The sequence below is a fragment of the Chenopodium album genome, chromosome 14 (genome assembly GCF_948465745.1).
Source record: "Chenopodium album chromosome 14, dcCheAlbu1.1, whole genome shotgun sequence".
NCBI classification, from domain to species: Eukaryota; Viridiplantae; Streptophyta; class Magnoliopsida; order Caryophyllales; family Amaranthaceae; genus Chenopodium; species Chenopodium album.
Genome location: NC_137847.1, coordinates 11,101,153 through 11,113,211, shown reverse-complemented (window position 1 = coordinate 11,113,211; position 12,059 = coordinate 11,101,153).

Genomic DNA, 12,059 nt, shown 5'->3' with positions numbered 1-12,059 from the left:
ACAAGAACGAGATGCTACCATTAATGGGGTTTGGGATAGTGATGATGAGGATGTCTACCTTAAGGACGTCGAAGAAACTCCACTCTCGACAATATACCCAGTAGGTGACATTTGGAATGAAGAGGATTCACCAATAGATGTCCTCACAAGATCCGGGAGAATGCAACCTCCCATTACTACACAACCTATTCCCACTACTCAACAAGTTCCCATACCAATCATAGAAGACAACAATGTTGTCAAACAATTAAAAAGGACTAAAGTCGAAATGAACGTATGGAAACTTCTAGCTACATCCCGAGAACATAGAATCGCAGTCATGGATGCCTTAGCTAAAGTAGGGATAGAATCGGACACTACTCCCGAGGGGTTGGCTAATTTCCTCACAAGTGACCTCCCAAGTCCTACTAATTTGATCACTTTTTCCGACAAAGATCTACCGCCGGAAGGTGACAAACACAACAAAGCTCTCAATCTCACAGTAATTTGCAAGAGAATGAACATCCCTATGACTCTTGTAGATAATGGATCGGCAATTAACGTTTGCCCACTTAGGACTGCAAGGATGTTGGGGAGAAGGGATGAAGATTTATCTCCATAAATACAAGGGATAAGAGCTTACGATAACTCACGTCGCTAAGCATTGGGCACAATTACCATGAACATAACGACGGGAGTAATTGAGCATGACACCACATTCCAAGTGGTAGATATTAAGGCTTCGTTCAACTTACTGTTGGGACGCCCTTGGCTTCATGACCTCAAGGCCATCCCTTCATCTCTTCACCAACAAGTAAAAGCCATAGTCGGAGGAGTACCAATTACAATCGATGCTTCACCCATGAGGATCAAAACAGTAGAAAACCCACTAATCAATATGGAGCACGATGAGAATGACGAAGATCTGTGGGGCTTTAATGAAGAGGTCTCCTTGATCGAGGAAGATGAAAGGACCCCTCTTCGCTACGACCTCCACTCAAACATGATAACCAATGCTATCCTGAGAAAATAAGGACACTTCCCTGGAATGACCCTAGGAAAGAAGAAAGGGATAGCAAAACAGATGGGACTACCTGGCCTCCCTAAATTAGATACTTTCGGACTTGGTTTTGAACCGACTCTCGAAGATCTAAAGCGAGCCCAGGAAAAATCAAAAGCACGCAGAAATGCTCGCGCACAAAAGAAAGCAATCCCAATGGATCAATACCCTCTTACCTTAAATGGACAATTCATAAGAGAGGGAGAAGACTATCCATGTTACGAATTTCCAGAACCCTTCGTTGTAAACGGCATAAGACAACCTGGGTTTGAAATATTTCTGGATTGTTTCTTTCTAGATGAGATTCCAACTCCCATACATAAAGAAAAAGCACCCCCATGCTTTGACTTTAACATCATGGGACTTCTCTTTGGGCAAGAAAAGAATGAGCCAAGATACATAGAGGATAACTCTTCACTCATTCAAACAGTCCTACAAAGCGAGAAATTTGATCCCTCCAAGCTCATCACTCCAGCAGAGGATTTAGTGCGAGGATGGCGCAAGACAGTGAAAGTGACTACTGCAAACGGAAAGAAGATCTCAATAACTACAGGACAAGGGCCAATGTTCGAAGAATCGTCTGAGTCAGAGTTTGAGTCTGAGTCTTCCCCTATCGAGTCCTCTAAGTCTCTAGTTGTAGCACCTCCCTCTACTCCTAGGATAGTTAGCAATCAAGTCCCAACAGACATTTCTTTATTCGATGTAATGATTTTCGAGTTTAATAATATGTCTTCTTCCCCTTATTCCTCGTGTCTTTCTTTAAATCAAGATGACAAGTATTGCTTAACTAACGATGAAAATGACAAAGAAATCATTAAAGCAATGGAAACACTTGAAAATAAAACACCAATAATTGAGGACACTGAAACGGTTGATATCTCAAAAGACTCAACCATCAAAAGAGAAGTTAAAATCGGATTCACGTTAAACAAAGATGAAAGAACCGATTTAATTAATCTACTTAAAGAATTCATCGATGTATTCGCATGGTCATATGAAGATATGCCAGGCATTAATAGAGAAATAGCTCAACACACTATACCACTAATCCCAGGAATGAAACCTGTAAAACAAAAGTTGCGTCGAATGAAACACGACGTAGCTCTTAAAATAAAAGAAGAAGTACAAAAGCAAATAACTGCAGGTTTTATCAGGGTATCCAAATACCCCGAATGGGTTGCAAATGTAGTCCTAGTTCCAAAAAAGGATGGTAGGGTTCGAATGTGTGTCGACTATCGAGATCTAAATAAGGCAAGTCCAAAGGACGACTTCCCTTTACCACACATCGATATTTTGGTAGATAATACAGCGACTCACGCACTTCTCTCATTTATGGATGGATACGCAGGGTACAACCAGATCCTCATGGCCGAGGAAGACATGGAGAAAACAACATTTATAACACCTTGGGGTACTTACTATTACACGGTAATGCCATTCGGGTTGAAAAACGCGGGTGCCACTTACCAACGAGCAGCAACTGCCCTACTCCATTACATGATGCACAAAGAAGTCGAAGTATACGTGGACGACATGATTGTGAAATCTAGAGATCGTCCAGGACATCAAGAGGCCTTAAGAAAATTCTTCGAGAGGCTAAGAAAATACAACATGAGGTTGAATCCATCCAAGTGTACTTTTGGAGTAACCTTAGGCAAACTCTTGGGATACGTCATAAGCTCTAGAGGAATAGAGATAGACCCAACCAAGATTAAAGCAATCATGTCAATGCCACCGCCCAAAATCGAGAAGCAAATTCGAGGATTTATTGGCCGGTTGCAGTATATAAGTAGGTTCATATCTAAGCTAACAACAATATGTGAACCAATATTCAAGAAAGAAAAATGCGCCATTAATATGGGACGACGAGTGTCAAAAAGCCTTTGAGAAGATCAAAGCCTATCTCGCCAATCCTCCTGTATTAGCCCCAGCGCTTCCAGGAATTCCTCTAAGGCTGTACTTAACAGTCACCAAAGAAACAATGGGGGCTATGCTCGCACAAGAAGTAGAAGGAAAAGAAAACGCCATCTACTACCTCAGCAAAAAGATGCTCGAATATGAAGCACGCTATACACCACTTGAGAAATTGTGCCTCACATTGGTGTGGGCCACAACCAAGTTAAGACATTACATGCTTGTTCACACAGTCTTTGTAGTGTCACGAATGGATCCTCTCAGGTACTTATTCGAGAAATCCACGCTTAACGGACGCATCTCAAGGTGGATAGTCAACCTAGCCCAGTTTGATGTAAGGTTCATGCCTCAAAAGGCTATTAAAGGATCTGTAGTCTCGGACTTCTTAGCGGACTTTCCAATAGAAGATTCGACACCAGTACACGACAATGAATTTCCAGATGAAGACTTAATGGTCACGGAAGATGATACTTGGACTTTATACTTCGATGGAGCCTCAAACCAAAAGGGATGTGGTGTAGGAGTCCTATTAGTATCACCTAAAGAGGAGCATATTCCAATTTCAATAAAGTTAGATTTCGACGTTACCAACAATGCTGCAGAGTATGAAGCATGCGTGGTAGGCCTCGAAACAGCTTTAGCATTGGGTGTAAAGAAACTCCGAATATTTAGAGATTCTTCCTTGATCATCAACCAAATATCAAAAAGATGGAAAGTAAGGAGCGAAAGCTTAGTCCCTTACCAAACCTATTTGGAAACTCTCACCGATCAATTGGAAAAGGTGGAATACACAAATCTACCTAGAGAAGAAAATCAATTTGTCGATGCCTTGACAAGACTAGCCTCAATGGTTAGGATTCCTAAGGAAATTGAGCAAATGCCTCTAACAATAGAGAAAAGACACAAACCAACATATATTCAAGCTATAGAGGATGATGAAACAATCCAAGAAGAAGAAGAAGAAGAAGAACCATGGTATGCTGACATACTCAATTATGTCACCAAAGGAGAATACCCTCCTCATGCTGACAAAAGAGCAAAACGAGCTTTGAGACTTTTGGCTTCCCAATACGTACTCATAAATGATGAGCTACACAAAAGAGTACCTAAAGGTCGAGCCCTATTATGTGTAGGCAAGAAGGACGCTCAAAGAACTATGAGAATAGTCCACGAAGGAGTATGTGGAACACATGTTAATGGCAAAATGCTAGTCCAAAAGATAATGCGAGAAGGATATTATTGGACTACCATGAATAGGGATTGTCATCAATATGTAAAAAGATGCCCTAAGTGCCAAATTTATGCAAACTTGCAACATATTCCTCCATCCCTTCTCTACACTTAAACCTCACCATGGCCATTCTCAACATGGGGAATCGATATAATTGGAAAAATCACACCTCCTGGAACAGGAGGTCATGCATCTTGGTAGCAATCGATTACTTCACAAAGTGGGTAGAAGCACAATCATATGCTAAACTCACTGCAAAACATGTGGCACTCTTTATCGAAAGGAACATAATTTGTCGATATGGAGTCCCACATGAGATGATAACCGCCAATGGAACTCACTTTCAAGCCGAATGTGAAGAATTGTTACAAAAGTATGGTATTCAACATCACCATTATTCCCCTTACAGACCTCAAGCAAATGGAGCTGTTGAAGCAGCTAACAAAAATTTAAAACTATCATCGAGAAAATGATAGAAAATTACAAGGATTGGCCTGACAAACTCCAGTTTGCACTTTGGGGTTATCGCACGTCAATTCGAACGTCAACAGGAAACACGCCATTCGCTTTAGTCTATGGAATGGATGCCGTACACCCTGTAGAACTAGAAATACCTTCTCTACGCATTGCGTTAGAAAGTAAACTCGATGAAGTTGAATGGACTAGAGCACGGTATGAAGAGTTAATTCTACTTGATGAAAAACGACTAGAAGCTCTACATCATACCCAATGCTACCAAACTCGTATGGCTAGACACTTCAACAAAAAGGTCAAGACAAGAAACATCAAGGTTGGAGACCTGGTACTAAAAGCACTAAGGAAGAATGTGTTGGATCTAAGAGGCAAATTCAGGCCCAATTGGTCCGGACCATACATTGTCAAAACAATCTTGTCAGGAGGGGCAGCTTAGTTAACCGACATGGACAGCAATGAATTCTCAAACATGACCAATCTTGACCAACTTAAGAAGTACTACCCATAATTACTTGAGTAGGACACTCAAGAGAGCTACGTGTGGCCTGATTCCTTAAGAAAGGATACGTAGGCAACCCTTTAAAAGGGTGCGGCCACTTTAATTATCAAACATTCCGTGTCTCAGTAAAAAAAAAAAAAAAAAAAAATTGTCGCCAGACGACAAGGCATAAAGTCCGGCGACAGACTCGTATGAGCGACGCCAATTTTCTGCGTATATCTGGACAACTTCGGTGTATTCTAGAAATTTTTTCGACTTCCGTACTTGAAGAAATTTTTCGGAAAAAATATTTTAAGTTGTTTTCATTACTTTAAATGAACAAATGTAAAGTTAATTTAATTAAAAAGCTGAAATTGCATTAATAAGTAAAAGAATTACATCATTGATGGAATTTAAATAAAGCTTAAAAAATTAACTAACATGTCTAATACATCGAAAGAAAAGCAATACTCTAATATTTCTTTTCTTTCTTCATCCTTTTCACATTTTTGTCAGAGGCTTCTTCTTCATCCATCACTTTCGCTATGAGACATCCATTAGAGGCTCTACATTCGATTTTAGTATGGATAGTCTCTCCCACAGCTAAAACTCCATGCTTCTTCTCTACCCAAACCTTATTTTTTGAGTCCACCTTTCTTTTCCCTTTGTCTTTCTTAGCACTCTTCTTTTTAGGCGTCACAGGAGTCTTAAACTCAACTCTTTCACATAGGCGTTCCTTCGCAGGCATTTTCTTGTCACCAAGGCGAGTCTTCACATTGGTCTTCTCTATTTTGGTTCGGTCCTTTTGAGATCTACCAGTCAACCATTGCTTCACCTCATTGGACAAAGAAGGTGGAGCCTTTTGGGTAATCACTTTCCATAAGGGCCTAGCACACCAATACACGTCAAATCGCTCAACTTCTTGTGAAACCGGGAATTCATAAGGGAGACGATGATCTCCCGTAGGAATGGTTTGAGCAATCCCATATTGTCTCTTTACTCTGCAGGGATAATAAAAGGTCAATTTTGACAAACTAGGAAGACGACAAAAGGGTTGGGTATTACAACCAATCATCTTTTCACGATTCCACCAGGGAATGACCCATTTAATGGAGAATTCACAACTGGCAAACACTTTGCCCCATTCACGGCGACCCATCTTCAAGGAGAATTCTCATCAATTCTCATCTACAACAATCAATCATCTCTCTCTCTAAAGCTTGAAGCTTTTTCTCTCTATTCTTTTTCTATACCTTCCCTCTTACGAAATTCCGCATTCACAAGATCTAGAAACACCTAGCCAAGTTCAAAGTTGCCTTCGCTCTAGACGTGAAAGGTTACAATTTCTGAGGGTTTGGTCCCAAATCTCTCTTTCAATTATTTAATTTAATTGTTTTATTCTATATTTTCCTTGAAGTTACTAATGCGTCTATTTTGTTATTAGAAAGAGACACGAGGCATCAAAGTATGTAATCTTATTGCTCTATTCTTGTAGAAAGCATGTTTGTTATTTATTAATTCCTAGTATCATGTTCGGATGTTTCTATTGCTTTCTAGTATCATGTTTAGGGTGCCTTTTACTCTTTTCTAATATCATGTTAGTATCATGTTAGGTTTAAAGCTTTGATCTTTAATGCTTAGTGACATGCTAGGGTTTGTTATTAATCTTGTTAGTATCATGCCTAGGGTCTTGCTATTATATTTAAGCTTTATTATTATCATGATTATTATTGTCATAATTATTGTTATTATTATTATGATGATCATTATGTTGCTTGATGCTTATTGTTATTGCTTGATCACGCCATCTCTTGCAGGTTTAAAGGGTGTACTTGTAATCACGCTTAATAAGATAATTAATAATCTTGTTTAGGGATAATATGATTATAATTCAAGTGATCGCCAATAATAGTTTTCTTGTGCATTAAATTCAACCAACATAGATAAACAGGTTTAGGGTTAACCTATTGTTTGCATGTTAGTCAGAAAGCGCACATGAATACGAGAAGAATGAAGTAGAGGCCTATTTAGGGCAGGTTCAATCTCTTTTAGGTTGGATTTGTACCTTCATCCCCGAACCCTATTTGGTTCAAGACCTTTTGGAGTTGACAATCTCCTGGATCGTTAAGGGGTGTAATCTTCACCTTGTGAACGGTTTACAAGTTCCTAAAACTTGTTGGCGACTCTTTTGCTCTAGCTTCCTTACCTTTGGACGCCACCATGCTTAAGTGTATGATCACAGTGGGGTTCAAGCTTGGGGTTAATGGCTTGAAATATTCCCTACACCTTGCTTCACAGGTTGTTAGTGTTTTTGTTGAGTTTTTAGGTCCAAAGACGACCACTTGAAGCATATAGATGATAAACTGAGGTTAAAAGCCGAGACAAAGGAGCAAAACCGATGAAAAGGTGAAGAAAAGGGCCTAAGAGACCCTGCACGGCCGTGCCATGTCCTGCACGTCCGTGCAGGAGCGTTCCAGCAAGCTGTAGGTTCTGCCAGAGCTTGCACGGCCGTGCAAGACTTCAGCACGTCCGTGTAAGTCACCTAGCACGTCCGTGTAGTCTGCCCAGCCCAAAACAGAATCAAAACTGATCTGTCTCCTTTGAGCTGCACGTCCGTGCATATGGTGGCACGTCCGTGCAGACCTGTAGCCGTGCCCGACTCTTGTTTTCTCCGTCTTTTTTATTTGGGGGTCTTATAAATAACCCCTTGAGCTCATTTGTACGGCACCCAAGTTTTTAGAGCTTTCTCTTAGTTTGTAATCTTAGAAACACAAATATTCTCAAATCATTAGTTAGAATTGAATTATTAGCTTGGAATTTTCAACCTCAATCATTGTAGAAGACAAGTTCCACCATTGTTATTCAAAGTTGAAGCTTCAAGTAACTTTTCTTACTCTTCTCTTCCATTTTAATTGCCTTGATTGTTAATTATTTTGCTTAAGTCTCGTATGCTTAGATTGTTAATTAGTTTAATCTTTAGTTTGAATCTTGTTCATGAGTATCTTGAAAACCTTAATTGCTTTAATCTCCATGGATTGTGGGTAGTCTAATTTTCTAGGGTTTGGGTAAAACCCTCAATGTAGTCACTAATTACTTGTTGCATGTGTTAATTTGGTAATTATTGGGTGTTAATTAGTTGAGCTTAAGTGGTTTAATTGGTTAGTTCTTGTATATGACCATTGCTAGAACTATTATCCAAGCTTTCTAAACGAAGGATCGAGAGATGAACTTGAGTTAGCTCCCTTATGCTTAATTGACTTGAAATGCTATGAGAATAGGAATTTCCAGTTAAGGGAATGTTTTTGTCATCGTGATTATGTTTTAATACTTGTTTTATGCTTTGTAACCACGAGAATAGGTTGTATTCATGATTCAAGTAATCTCTCTAGCTTGAGAGAGTAGTTGGGTGCTTTAGATGACTTACCCTATATTATCCCCTTAATTTACCATTGTTTGCTACATGTTAATTGTGATTTGTGATGAAGTTGAGTGGTATATCCCGAGCCCTAGAATCCTCTAAATATTGTTAATCACCCCTTAGTCTTAGTTGTTTTGAATTAGTTCATGCTACATAAAACCAACCTAATATTGACTTCATTTAGCTTATTTAAACGGTAGTATCTCGGTGGTTGATTCAACGCCTCTCTTGGGTTCGACCCTTTCTTAACCTTGCTATTAGCTAGTGAGACTAAGATAGGACTTTTATCTTTGGTAGGCTCGACGACGGCCTCAGAAAACAGGAGGTGACTTCAAGCGAAGTTATCTTCGATCGTGTTCCCTAGGATGTGGAAGATGGTCATAAACAGCAGAAATTGAAGGCGGCTGTAAGCGGAGCAGTCTTCAGGCGATGTCCCCTAGCTTGAGGGAGATCGTTAAACAAAATCGGTTACTCCAGAGACGTGTGCTCGACGGTACAAGATACGCGTTTCTTAACTCTTTTATCTGTTTTAACTAACGCTAGTTTACAGGTATTGGCGTTACAAGAATGATTTAGGATCGCAGAACGTTCTGGATCATTCTCCGTCCCTATCGCTACTTTGACTTTTCGTTTTCGAAACATGCGTTTCTCCAAACTCAGTCAAAGTGGGGGCTTCTGTAGACACCCAAATGTGTCTCCCCAAAACCAAACCCAGTGATGAATACTCTTCACGTCGCTTGATTATCGAACAAGGTAAAGTGTGAAAATTCTAGTGATGTGGTTGTTTTTAATAAAAATACTTCTTTCTGTTTTCGAAAATATTCCTTTTCGTACCCTATTTATGAAAAACGTCCAGTACAGTTTAGTTTGGTCCATGATATGGGTCCAATAATGGTGTATTTGGATGGGGCTTGAAATGAAAAGACCTTTCCAACGATATATTATAAGCCCAATTCCGATAAATAATGAGGAAGTTATGGCCAAAATACCAAACTGGGCCCAAACCGAATTTTACCTACGACCCAATGATCATGTGGAGGGTCCAAAGGTTTAATCTTATTCCTAAAATAATTATGATTTATAAGAATCTTCTATGAGTTTCCAAAAGATCTTAATTATCCTTTTTGAAAAGATAAAATCAAAGAGTTTGAAATTGAATAAAACTTTCCTTTTTTTAAATCCTAATTCTATTCGAATTTAAAGATGTTCAAAGACAGTCAGATATTATTTTTGTGCCTCATAATATTTATCCAAATCTTATATGGTTGGATAGATCTTGAAATTATCTTCTCAATGATATATTATAATATTAATTCCGAGCTATAACGAAAAAGATATTAAAGGAATATGAAACTCTATCCAAAATTGACACCCTTCCACTATTTTGGCCATATCTTTTTATCTACAAAAGATTTTAATCTGATTCTAATTTGCTTGAAAAGTAGACTTCAAGAGATTTCCAACGACATATTATATGACTTATTTAGACTTCTGGATAAAAAGATATGATAAAAACAAAATTCGCAAAAAAGCTGTCCCAGCGCCAAACGACAGGTCTGTCGCCTGGCGTTGCTCCTGTCATCTGGCGCTAACTGTCGTTGGCGGCAAGAGATCTTTTATTCCGAATAGGACTCGAACTCTTTCCTATCGTTTCCATGATATTTTTTCTATAAATAGGGGTCGTATCTCCCCGTTTTTAATCATTCACAACAATCATCTCTTCTCTCTCTAAAAAAGCTAGAAGCTTTCTCTCTCTCTTCTTTTTCTAAACCTTCCCTTTTACAAAATTCCACATACATTAGCTCTAGACACACCTAGTCAAGTTCGAAGTTGCCTTCGCCCTAGACGTGAAAGGTTTATAATTTCTAAGGGTTTGGTCCCAAATTCTTATTTCAATTATTTAATTTAATTGTTTTATTTATTATTTTCCTTGAAGTTAATAACGCGTGTATTTTGTTATTAGAAAGAGGTACGAGGCATCCAAGTAAGTACTTTAATTATTCTTTTGATAAAGAAATCATGTTTTGATGATTTTTATTCCTAGTATCATGTTAGGATGTCTTTATGATTCCTAGTATCATGTTTAGGGTTAACTAATATTTCTAATATCATGTATATTAGTATGATGCTTCCTATTTCTTTCCTAATATCATGTTAGTGTCAAAGCTTTGATCTTTAATGTTTAGTGACATGCTAGGGTTTGTTATTAATCTTGTTAGTATCATGCCTAGGATCTTGCTATTATTATTATGCTTTATTGAGATTGAGATTATGATGATGATGATTGTTATTATTGTTGCTTGATATTATTATTGATTGCTTGATCACACCTTTTATGCAGGATTAAAGGGAATTTGTACTTGTAATCACACTTAATAAGATAATTAATAATCTTGTTTAGGCTAATATGATTATAATTCAGGTGATCGCCAATAATAGTTTTGCTTGTGCATTAATATTCAACCAACATAGATTAAACAGGTTTAGGGTTAATTTATTGATTGTATGTTAGTCAGAAAGCACACATGAATACGAGAAGAATAAAGTAGAGGCCTATTTTAGGGCAAGTTCAATCTCTTTTAGGTTGAATTTGTACCTTCATCCCCGAACTTCCAGTCATGGTTCCAGACCTATTGGAGTTAACGATCTCATGGATCATTAAGGGGTGTAACCTTCACCCTGTGAACGGTTTACAATTTCCTAAAACTTGTTGGCGACTCTTTTACTCTAGCTTCTTTCCCTTTGGACGCCACCATGCTTAAGTGTATGATCACAGTGGGGCTCAAGTGTGGGATGCTTGAAATATTCCCTACATGAGTACAAAGGGAATTGAATTATTTTGTAAAATAGATATATAGCTTTAAAAATTTGGAAAATTTGTCTAAAACTACCCGAAAGATAGGCTGTTTTGTTAACAACTACCCATTTTTTTTATTTGTTTACAACTACCCGCAAGATTGAAAACGTTAGGGTAGCACTACCCAATAACGTTTTCCGTCCAATTTGAACGTTATATGGGCCCACCACTTACCTTTTCCCACCCAAATTACTTCCCCCCAACTACCTTTTCTCTCCCCTCTTCAAATGCTTCTTAATTTTCCCTCCCTTCTGTCCTAAAAAATCAGATCCAAGAATTCAAGCAATTCCAAAAAAAAACAGGTAATCTTTGACTCAGCTTTTCTTTATTTATTGTTTTTTTTTGCAATTGTCTACACGTTTTACTTGAATGCAATTTAAAGAGTAAGGGTTTTAATTTGTTCTTGTAATTAGGGTTTCTAGGTTCAATCGAATTTGGGGGTTTTGATTTCTAAGGTTAAGGAATTCAATTCACTCGTAGGTTTGATCAATTAGGGGGTTTGGAGGCATTTTTGTTAGGTTTTTTAACACATTGACTTTGTTAATTGTTAATTGCTAGGATGTCGAGTTCATCATACCACTCCTCTATGCAATATCACCCCAAAAAGTGCAATTGTGGCATTTCACCAAAGCTGGAGACGTCATGGAC